The 12,335-nt window shown below is 41.7% G+C and overlaps 1 protein-coding gene across 4 annotated transcripts in view; it reads left to right on the forward strand.

Moving 5' to 3' along the window:
- The first annotated feature begins 3,657 nt into the window (after positions 1–3,657).
- Positions 3,658–12,335, forward strand: part of LOC139576361 (amyloid-beta A4 precursor protein-binding family A member 1-like) — a 118,905-nt gene continuing 110,227 nt past the window's right edge. For all 4 annotated transcript variants that reach the window (XM_071402390.1, XM_071402395.1, XM_071402396.1 and 1 more), the window contains exon 1: positions 3,658–3,803. The gene's annotated coding sequence lies outside the window, so the exon portion shown is untranslated. The remainder of the gene's footprint in view (positions 3,804–12,335) is intronic.

Consider the following 12,335-nt stretch of genomic DNA (forward strand, 5'->3'; position numbering starts at 1 on the left):
CTGAATCAAGTCTAAGATTATTGCTTTAAATGAATAGTTCACCTTTCTGTCTTCTCCTCTTACATTGATACTTCACCACCTATGTATCTCCTCTTAAAGGGATAGTTCCCCTACTCTAACCTCCAGTTAAGCTCTCTCTTATCTTAGATGCATTCTCCTGCAGATCTGCCCCTAAGTCACACCAGTTCATTTGTCTAAGTGGTTATTATACAATACTGTATTATGTGTCTGAGCCACTGCCCACAGGGCAGGCAGGTCAGATTCTCTGTCGGATAGGGAGGGATACTGCTATAGAGTAGGTTGGAAAACCGTTTCCATTTGTATTAGAGACAGACTTGTATTTCTGTTAGGTGTCTGAGCCCTCTCGTTGAGGTGCTACTTAACAGGGCCAGTATTATATGGATAGGAGGGACCTGATCCTAGATCAGCTCCCCTACTTCGAGACACTTTATGAATACAGGCTTAGGCTACTGTCGTGTGTATCTGTAATGTGATCAGAACAGGCACTGGTATGAAGCATGTGGCCGAGGGAGGCAATGTCAACACAGACAGACAAACAAACAAGCTTGGAGAGAGCTTGGTAGTTGCCACTGAAGTATTCTCTTCACGGCTGCCGCATAACAAAATGTGACAGAGCTCAAATGGATCAAAAACCAAACTGACGGTTTGAGTGGAAGGAGCAGGGGCAGGCTCTTTAGCGCTTGTAGCACAACATAACAATCAACTTGCAACTGTATAACGTTCCCAAGAGGCTTAGCTAGACACGCTTGAGACATAGGCCTAGACAAGCATTCATAAAACATTCATAATGCCACTGTGAACAGACAAAGCAGCTCATAACAGCCTATGGCAACAGCTGTACACAGTACTAAGGTGATGTAGATCTAGTGTGTTTTAGGGGCAGACAGTAGGGGCAGTAATGTGTGAAGAAGTCATCAGTCACACAAGCTGGGAAACACATCATGACTGTTGTAGGTGGATATTGGAACAGCCACCGTGTCTGTACTATTGGAGATCATTGCAGAAAGAGTTCAAATGCAGCCTTACCTTCTATCACTTCATTTGGGTACTTTTTATAGTGTGTCGGCCATACGTCTGCCCTGTCCTGCCGAAGGCACTCTTGTTTTTAGTTCACAACATTTTACCTACGAGGGCTTCCATTTAACTCCTACTACTACTACCATGTTCTCTGTTACCTATGTTTGGAATAATTAAGAAGACAATATATAACCTAAGCATTATGTAAGAGACCCTTCTCATCTCAAAACCACTGTGTCCTGAATGATGAAAATCATTTATCAAACTATCAAAGCTACATTTGTTTTTGTTGTTTTAGTTTTCTCTGAGCTGTCAATTGTTGTCAGCTGACATTGAGTAGTTTTCATTATGTCTGTGTCAGCGTCTTTTGAATGAATGAATGCAAGCATATCCTTACTCTTTTTACCACATGGGTTTGTTGTATTGCATACTAGGCCTACTTACAGACATTAGAACACAAACGTTAGAATATAGGAATTATACATTAACTCAGCAAAAAAATACACGTCCTCTCACTGTCAACTGCGTTAATTTTCAGCAAACTTAACGTGTAAATATTTGTATGAACATAAGATTCAACAACTGAGACATAAACTGTACAAGTTCCACAGACATGTGACTAACAGAAATTGAATAATGTGTGTCCTTGGACAAAGTGGGGGTCAAAATCACAAGTAACAGTCAGTATCTGGTGTGGCCACCAGCTGCATTAAGTACTGCAGTGCATCTCCTCATGGACTGCACCAGATTTGCCAGTTATTGCTGTGAGATGTTACCCCACTCTTCCACCAAGGTACCTGCAAGTTCCTGAACATTTCTGCGGGGAATGGCCCTAGCCCTCACCCTCCGATCCAACAGGTCCCAGACGTGCTCAATGGGATTGAGATCCGGGCTCTTCGCTGGCCATGGCAGAACACTGACATTCCTGTCTTGCGGTAAATCACGCACAGAACGAACAGTATGGCTGATGGCATTGTCATGCTGGAGGGTCATGTCAGGATGAGCCTGCAGGAAGGATACCACATGAAAAGGAGGATGTCTTCCCTGTAACGCACAGCGTTGAGATTGCCTGCAATGACAACAAGCTCAGTCCGATGATGCTGTGACACACCGCCCCAGACCATGACGGACCCTCCACCTCCAAATCGATCCCGCTCCAGAGTACAAGCCTCGGTGTAACGCTCATTCCTTCGACGATAAATGCGAATCCGACCATCACCCATGGTGAAACAAAACCGCGACTCGTCAGTGAAGAGCACCTTTTGCCAGTCCTGTCTGGTCCAGCGATGGTGGGTTTGTACCCATAGGCGACGTTGTTGCCGGTGTCTGGTGAGGACCTGCCTTACAACAGGCCTACAAGCCCTCAGTCCAGCCTCTCTCAGCCTATTGCGGACAGTCTGAGTACTGATGGAGGGATTGTGCATTCCTGGTGTAACTCGGGCAGTTTTTGTTGCCATCCTATACCTGTCCCGCAGGTGTGATGTTCGGATGTACCGATCCTGTGCAGGTGTTGTTACACGTGGTCTGCCACTGTGAGGACGATCAGCTGTCCGTCCTGTCTCCCTGTAGCGCTATCTTAGGCGCCTCAAGGTACGGGCATTGCAATTTATTGCCCTGGCCATATCTGCAGTCCTCATGCCTCCATGTAAGCATGCCTAAGGCACGTTCACACAGATGAGCAGGAATCCTGGGCATTCCAGAGTCAGTAGAAAGGCCTCTTTAGTGTCTTAACGACCGTTCCACAGGTGCATGTTCATTAATTGTTTATGGTTCATTGAACATGGGAAACAGTGTTTAAACCCTTTACAATGAAGATCTGTGAAGTTATGTGGAATTTTACGAAATATCTTTGAAAGACAGGGTCCTGAAAAAGGGACGTTTCTTTTTTTGCTGAGTTTATATGCAGAATCATTATTTTTTATAAAGGTTCATTTAGTTTTTAAAAGATAATGTAGCTTCTTACTTTCTTTGTACTTTTTCTAATTTATTGTAAAATTGTTTTTGGAGGGTGTGACAAATGTTAATATGCCTAGCAGCTCATCTTTGATTATTTCTGTATTTATTTATAGAGTAATACAATTAATTCTATACACTGTTTTAACATAAATCGTTTTTATCAACTGCTTACCAAGCTTAATAAATCTCATCTGGAATATACAACTTTGTCAGTACCTGAGAGGTAAAATAGGTGAAGAATGGGTAGTAGGTGGAAAATACGTAATAAACAGGTGATGGTAAACTATTTATTTACATCTCTGACTAAAACTTCCTTGCTATTCCATTGCCATAGAATACTTCTCTCTTTCACGTGTGCCTATCTAGCTAAATGTTTGGACATCACATGACAGCCTATAAATTGAATCAAGTTGTTTCCCCATGACTAAGTACAGAACTGACAAGAATAATGGGGTAAAATTGAACTCACATGCAATATAGCATGGATATGTGAAACGGACCAGAAATGTGTGTACTCTAGTTGAAGACAATATAAGCCTTTCAAGACCGCTGAAGCGGCCATCCAGTGCTGGACAAAAATCCCCCCATTTAAAGATGCTTTTTGCATTGTTTGTAATCCCCCTCTGATGTCACGGTGGCTGGGGAGGAGGGGTAGGGTAGGGAGGAAGCTCGCTCACAGCACAGCACAGACCGACTGCTGCCCAGCCTAGCCGGGTAGAGTGAGAGAGGTCTGGAACGAAAGATGGTGGAATTGCAGGGAATGGAACGGACCGCAAGCTTGCAGGAACACCGATATTGAAGAACCTGAGGTGAGATGAATTACCGTTGATTCGCGCGAATTGCTTGTGAACGCACGGTTGCGTGTGCATGCGATATAATGGGGTTTCAACGGAGGAACACTTTCCGAGTATTTTTGCGAACGAACTGTAGCACTAGCAGAGATTGTCTGGGCGAATGGCACTTGAGTGGCCAGGGTAGCGCAGTCATCCTGCTGCGGATACTTTTTCATGGTCATGGCCAGCGGGAGATTGTTGTTCCATATAAGCAATACAAGAGTTAGGCTACAATGTATCAATGTAGCGGAGGGAATAATTTAAACGCCCACTTTGTTGACATGAAACAAACATTCTATGCGGCCGATAGAATATTTTCTAGGCCAGGTCATTCATTTGCAGATGTTCCGAAGGCATTGATAAGCTTCGATCATTTTAAAACAATAGAAAATATTAGATATAATACACTACAGCAATTTATCTATGGACAACATTATTTTCTAACTTTCAGGAGATAAAAAATTGTGATGATGCTTTAAATTGCGCAACAAGTGCATTCGTTGTTCTATTCTGTTTTTTTCCCTTCTGTTTTTCAATGAAGATAACAGTGCTTGGCTGCGTGACAGTTAGGCTATAACAGGTTTGCTTTGCATTAGGTTCCATGGCATGAGGCTACATCCCTAATTTGGTGGCTTTGGCAAAAAATTTGTGTTTTTTTCCCAAGTGATGCGGCCCCTCCTAAACCTGACCAGGATGGCCACAACAGTGCTATTGATCTGGTCTGATTCATCCTTTTTGCAGACTTGGCTTCTGTAACAAGTGAGCATTCATTACGATGCGTTTATAATTGTCACTGCCTCGCAGCTGCCTCCGCTGTCCATGGGGATTGGGGCAAGGTCGTTTTTTTTTTTGCCAAATGGTGCGCTATGGTCTGTGAGCTGATGAATGGCGGTCCGGGCCCGGAATACGCAAGCGCAGTAGGTGCTTCGGATTTTGCATTCCTGACAAATATTCGTCCTAATTGTCGCCTTGGCTCATCCGTTTCGGAGCAGGTGGCAAGGAAAAAACTATTGGCGTAATTAAAGTAAAAGTATGTTATGTCAATGTTTTGGGGTTTAGGAGTTGTTTCTGGGTTTTCTATATTCATACCTCTCCGCTTGTTTGTGTTTTGTCCACAGACTAGTCGCGGCGCACTCGTTCTCTTCATCCTACCGATGATGCAGGTCGCAGAAAAGCATTACCCAGCCTGTATGTCATGTGTTGTCTATATGGGTGGAGATTGATTAGCGAATGGGCGGTCGCATTTTTATTGTTTAATAGCATCAAAATACGTGGTTCACAACCAAATGCTATTTGGAGAACTGCAAAATCAAACGACCCCAGCCATTAATTATCACAGAAATATTAGGTTTAAAGTTCTGTGGAACAGTATGCAATGTCAACAACTACTCAACCGTATCATAAATGTAACGTTACTGATTTACTTGTGGAATCGCGCATACAGTGCAACTTGAAATAGATCCACAATACACACTAACAAGTCACAACAAAGCCAACTTCAAATGCGACATCCAGTGGCTGATTTAGGTATAGGCGACATGGGCAGCCGCCCATCTTGACCGGGGCGGCACCCGGCGCCCGCACAAAAAAAACATTCGGAATGGTGACATTTGCGCAATCGGTTTTCTATCGCTTATTTTCAGGTCACGTCAATGATATCATGTCACTGATTGGGGCCGTGGGTTAATTAACCTTGTCGGAGTGGGCGCCCTGATTCTAGTTTGTAAGCCACGCAGGCTACTGCCTGGGAAGGTCTCCCACTCAGAAGTTGAGATGGGGAATCTTTCAAATAGCTCATCTCTAACTTTGTACAGTACTAATGCAATTAGTTGTGCAATTTAGTTTATGTGTTTCTTGTTTGAAGTGCAGTAGTGTAATAATCAGTTTTTCTTCTTTATATGTGTGTTATTCTATTGTGTATTTGTGTGATATAGGATTTGTGCAATTTAGTTTTATTTGTGTGTTTTTTGTTAGCAATACGGTAATATTGTAATAATTCGATTCTCTTTTTTATTTGTATACTACAATTTGTTTCATTTTTTATATTTCTGAGTCATATTTTTGTATATATTTTTATATTTATATAGTTTTAAATGTTATGATAATTTATTTGTGTTGTTCCAAATATCTGGTTGTTTTTTTTGGGGGGGGGGGGCATACAAGCTAGAACCGCCATCCATAGCATGTGAGTTTTGAGTTTGGGGAAGCCATTTTTTTTCTTCACCTTTATAGGCATCTACCATTGCACTTGCAGACAGGCAATTGTCTGGCCAATTGTGCGCCGCCCTATGGGACTCCCTATCACGGCCGGTTGTGATACAGCCTGGAATCGAACCAGGATCTGTAGTGACGCCTCTAGCACTGAGATGCAGTGCCTTAGACCGCTGCGCCACTCGGGAGCGGTCATATAACTCAATCACTGTTAGCGAAACAGACAGTTCTGAACAGCCACAACTTTGGTTTTAGAAGGAGGGGGGGATCATTATAATTATTATATATATATTTTTTTATACAGTCAGAAAAACACTCCAAACCGCCTACCCGACTGCTCGGAAGTGTCCACGTGGTCCTGAAGCACACCGTTGCCTCGTTTTGTATCACATTCCAATGATAAAACTAAGGGGGACAAAAATGCAATTTCAGAATGTGTGGGGGGGTGTCCCAGTGAAAGTTGTGCCCCTGGTTCTGAACAATGCATGCCTGAGCTCAGTGAAAGACTAAGCCTAATCAGAGACGTTTCTTCTCCTTTCTTTGCACAGGAAATGTGGCCTTTGATAAACACATTTCATGCAGTTCTACTATGCTTTATATGACTGGAGACATAAGCAACATATTTTTGAGTACAACACATTAGTAGCCTACTCTATTGACACTGACAAAAAGATCAGTAAAAACGACCTTGTCTTAATCTTACCTGACCAAATTCACATAGAAATGTAAGTTATAGATCTATCATTCCACTTGAAACCAAGTCAAAGAAGCGGTAGATATGTTCTATGTGTGCTATTTCTATGCTCCCCGTTCTTACATTTTGTTTTTGTGTCTTTTACTTTTGGTTTTGTACACTCAGCTTCAAACAGCTGAAACAACAATATTTTTGGTTGCGGAAAATACATTTCACAGTGGTTTAGATGGTACAATGATTCTCTACACTATACTAGCTTATTTTGTCACATAAACTGAAATTAGACAAACTAAGCAGCCAGGAAATGCAGGATTTTCTGCGTAGTGTAACTTTAAGTGTAACTTTAAATGCAACCATCTAATCTCTAAAAACTGGTACTGATCCAATGATAATGACAGTGATTATTCATGCACTCACCAGTGATATGGTTTTGCTCTACGCTGCTGCCAATAAGATAGGCTACTGTTCGCTCAATTGGGAGTTGAGAATTTTAAGCAATAGCCATTAGCTTTCTAAACTATGTTTCTCCTACGACTGTATTTTGAAATATTGCAATATGCCTATTCAACTACATTTCATTCACTGAACACTGCAATTCAACAATCAGCTATTTGTTAGGCTATTTGCCAAGCGCTGCCCAAATTGCGGGTTAAAAACAATCCACAGCTAATTTTTTAAAGATGCGAATGATCCTCTGTGGCCAAATCATACTCTCTGGTGTAAAATTTTTTATGATTTTATTTATTTCTGTATAGGCATTTTGTAATTATATAGCAAATTTAATTGAATTTACTTTAGAGGAAGCTTATCTTCCCTTAACCTATTGGACGCGACGCCAATGTCGACATTAATGTGAAAGTAACCAGTGCATAAAATAGCTGGCTGCAAGGTTTCCAAGGCCGAGTTCAAATACCGACATCAAATTCAAAAGCAATGAGCGCACTGCCTAAACGGCTGACAAACAAAGTAAACTGTCTGGCACTGCCTATGCTCTCTGCTGCGAGAAAGGCGTGCAGGCTGGCAGCTTCTCTCTCAGCGATGCTCCGCATGGTCCTAAAGCCAGCTACCAATTACAGCCGTTACATTTTAGGCGGGATTGGAATGATTTTTGTCAACTTTTTTTATAGCCTACTTTGACATATTTTGGCTTAAGCTAGTGTATGGCACCTGCCATACCCAACTGTAACCCCTCTTGATACCCCTCTTGATGTTCATGGTGACAGTCGTCAACCCCCTTCAAAGGTACATAGAGACACATTATGTGCATTTGCTGAAAAGGCTGCTTCTGTTAAATGTTTATGACAAAGATACTAGCCCTACAGTGTTGCTAAATAAGTCTTACTTACCCCAATTAATCTTAGTCTTTTGAGATTAGCGGGTGTGTGTTTGTTTAGGCTATCAGCATAAGAAGCATATGGCGTGTGTAGTCCGAGGGAGGGTAAGACCAGAAATATATCACTGCTTTAAAAGGATTTGCAGAATTCTTGATCCTCTTCTTCCATGTTGAGCCAGTAAGCTGTGTAATTGCTGAATAGGATGTATTATAAACGGTTTATCACCATGGAAATTGTCATAAATAGGACAGGATTGATATCTAATTGAAAGACTAATAGGCTTAGTCCAGTGGTCAGCAAACCTGGTCCGAGCTTGGTGTGTGCAGGCTTTTGTTCCAGCCCACCACTGGTTGTTTTGTCGAGCAGTTGATAAGTTGAGTCAGGTGTGTTATTGCTGGGCTGCAGTAATATTCTGCACACCCAGTAGCTCTCTAATCGATTATGTAAAAGTTGTAGAAGTTAAGGAGCTTTATGACCGTCATTGATTCTGGCATTTGACTCTAGTGTGTGCATTTGATTTCTGCGGCTCTTTTCCCTTTGGCAAACACTCAAGTGCATTTGTCTTGGAAAGGCGAGAAGGAACGGGGTAGAGATCACAGATCAGAAATGCCCTTTCTCTGGGTAGAAGAGGAGTGAGGCTGTATTTTCCTGGTGTGTTAGGCCAATCTATGACCTTTCACTGGAGCCGTCTGTCTGTCCCTGTTTCAGAAAGAGATGTGATTGGTGGACATCAGGCAGAATGAGATGTGGTTAGAGCTACTTCAGAATGAGATGTGATTGGTTGAACAGCAGGCATACCTACATGGCAGGCTTTCTGCTGGGGTGGAGGTTGTCAATAAATAAAAATAAAGAGGCGAAAATGCACATCTGTTATTGACCAGCATGTTGAGAGAGATAGAATATGTCGGGCTAGTATCAATATCACTCTACTCATTCACACACACACACACACACACACACACACACACACACACACACACACACACACACACACACACACACACACACACACACACACACACACACACACACACACACACACACACACACACACACACACACACACACACACACACACACACACACAGAGCATAATATTGCTATTATTTTGGGGACCCTTAATGATGTTGTCGAAAAATTTGTTTTTAATTTGTAATTCTTCACTACATGTGTTTCATTGTCTGTCTCTGTCATAATGGTTGTTAGTTTAATTGCAGTACTGTCAGTGTCTCTTATCATTCTTAGCAGTCGTTTTCTCAGTTACTCACTGTCAACGTCTGCACTGGCTGGCTACCCACACTACTCTCTGCTACGTGCATATAGATTACTCCTTTTAATTTACTCTCCAATGGAGTGATAACAAGAGGAGGAGAGTTGTTTTGGAGATTACAATCAGAGATAGTCTATTACAATTATGAACTACCTTCTTGCCCTTTGTGCTGTTGTCTGTGCCCAATAATGTTTGGACCATGTTTTGTGCTTCTACCATGTTGTGCTCCTGCCATGTTGTTTTGCTACCATGTTGTCATGTTGTGTTGCTACTATGCTGTGTTGTCATGTGTTGCTGCCTTGCTATGTTGTCTCAGGTCTCTCTTTATGTTGTGTTGTCTCTCTTGTCGTGATGTGTGTTTTGTCCTATATATATATATATTTTTTTAGTTATTTTTAATCCCCACAGGAGGCCTTTTGCCTTTTGGTAGGCCGTCATTTTAAATAAGAATTTGTTCTTAACTGACTTGCCTAGTAAAATAAATGTTACATTTAAAAAAAAAATGAAATTGACGTGGTTTCTCCTCTCTTAATGCATGTTTTTCACAATACAGTATGTTGTATTTGCTCAAATTTAATATACAAGTTGATGGCTCATTCCCACATTGGTTTGGGTATTTCACTAATTTATGTACAGTATTTTGCAGAGTAGGTGTCCAAACCAGTTAAAAGTTTGGGCACCTACTCATTCAAGGGGTTAAGTTTATTTTTTAAACATTTTCTACATTGTTGAGTAATAGTGAAGACATCAAAACTTTGAAATAACACCTATGGAATCATGTAGTTACAAAAAAGTGTTTAACAAATCGAAATATATTTTCGATGAGATTCTTCAAAGTAGCCTTGATGACAGCTTTGCACACTCTTCTCTTGGCATTCTCTCTACCAGCTTCACCTGGAATGCTTTTCCAACAGTCTTGAAGGAGTTCCCACATATGCTGAGCACTTTTTGGCTGCTTTTCCTTCACTCTGCGGTCCAACTCATCCCAAACCATCTCAATTGGGTTGAGGTCGGGTGATTGTGGAGGCCAGGTCATCTGCTGCAGCACTCCATCACTCTCCTTCTTGGTCAAATAGCCCTTACACAGCCTGGAGGTGTGTTGGGTCATTGTCCTGTTGAGAAACAAATGATAGTCCCACTAAGCCCAAACCAGATGGGATGTCGTGTCGCTGCAGAATGCTGTGGTAACCATGCTGGTTAAGTGTGCCTTGAATTTGAAATAAATCACTGACAGTGTCACCAGCAAAGCACTCCCGCACCATCACGCCGCCTCCTCCATGCCTCCTCCGCCTCCTCCGTTCACCTACTCTGCGTGTCACAAAGACACGGCGGTTGGAACCAAAAATCGTTGGACTCATCAGACCAAAGGAGAGATTTCCACTGGTCTAATGTCCATTGCTTGTGTTTCTTGGCCCAAGCAACTCTCTTCTTCTTATTGGTGGCCTTTAGTAGTGGTTTCTTTACAGCAATTCACACAGTCTCCTTTGAACAGTTGATGTTGAGATGTGTCTGTTAATTGAACTCTGTGAAGCATTTATTTGGGCTGCAATCTAAGGTGCAGTTAACTCGAATGAACTTATCCTCTGCAGCAGAGGTAACTCTGGGTCTTCCTTTCCTGTTGCGGTCCTCATGAGAGCCAGTTTCATCATAGCGCTTGATGGTTTTTGCGACTGCACAAATTTCCCTATTGACTGACCCTCGTGTCTTAAAGTAATGATGGACTGTCATTTTCTCTTTGCTTATTTGAGCTGTTCCTGCCATAATATGGACTTGGTCTTTTACCAAATAGGGCTATCTTATGTATACCACACTTACCTTGTCACAACACAACTGATTGTCTCAAACGCATTAAGAAGGAAATACATTCCACTCATTTAGCTTTTAACAAGGCCCACCTGAGTCAGAAGCAGTCTAAGGCACTGCATCGCAGTGCTAGAGGCGTCACTACAGACCCTGGTTCGATCCCAGGCTGTATCACAACTGGCCGTGATCGGGAGTCCCATAGGGCGGCGCACAATTGGCCCAGTGTTGTTTGGGTTAGGGGAGAGTTTGGCCGGTGTAGGCCGTCATTTTAAATAAGAATTTGTTCTTAACTGACTTGCCTAGTTAAATAAGGTTAAAAAAATGTTTTTTAAACATTTAAATGCATTCCAGGTGACTACCTCATGAGCTGGTTCTCTCTCTATGTAGACACATTTCATCTTTCTCTCAGGGTTGGTGCATGTCATTTCAGCAAGCCATGACACCCAGATTGTTTCAGATTGTTCTGAAATGGTTTCTGTAGTTAGAATAAGATAAGATTAGTATTCCTGCAATATTATTCAATATTATTTTGTTTTAAGACATTTTGGACTCTAAGAAATTAAGCTATTTGATTGGACCCAAATTAGCCATTAGTAGTACTTTCAAGTATTTTTACCTTACACCACTGCTACAACCAGCACTGCAACTACAATGAATGAGGATTAAAGGGAGTGGCAATAGTAGGAACAGTGGTATTTAGTGCGAAAAACCTTGCATTTCCACACGTATTTATGGGGGGAAATGCAAGTGACTTCAATGGCTAATTTCTCTGCACCAAATTCACTGATAATACACTTAGTGTGTTGTGAATTCTGTACTGAATGTTTTGTAATGTTTTTTAAATTGTATAACAGCCTTAATTTTGCCGGACCCCAGGAAGAGCAAGGCAGCAGCTTATGAGGATCCATAAGAATTACAAATACATAGTATGAATAAACAATATTCCAAGCTGCAGCTTCATACTACATGTCAAACATAGAGAATTAATACTGTATACTGTCCGTTGGGGTGGGCCTGGTGTGGGGGGTCCCTGAGTGGCTTTTTATTTTTTATTCTTCATGTCTTACTCACTTCATGTCTTACTCGCAATTTTCTCTAAAAATGAGTTGAAATTGAACAAAGTATTTGGCCACCACTGGGTTGTAGCATTCAGTTTTTTTATATATATTTTTAAACTGCACACTGAAGACATACAT

The sequence above is a fragment of the Salvelinus alpinus genome, chromosome 5, assembly GCF_045679555.1.
Source record: "Salvelinus alpinus chromosome 5, SLU_Salpinus.1, whole genome shotgun sequence".
NCBI classification, from domain to species: domain Eukaryota; kingdom Metazoa; phylum Chordata; class Actinopteri; order Salmoniformes; family Salmonidae; genus Salvelinus; species Salvelinus alpinus.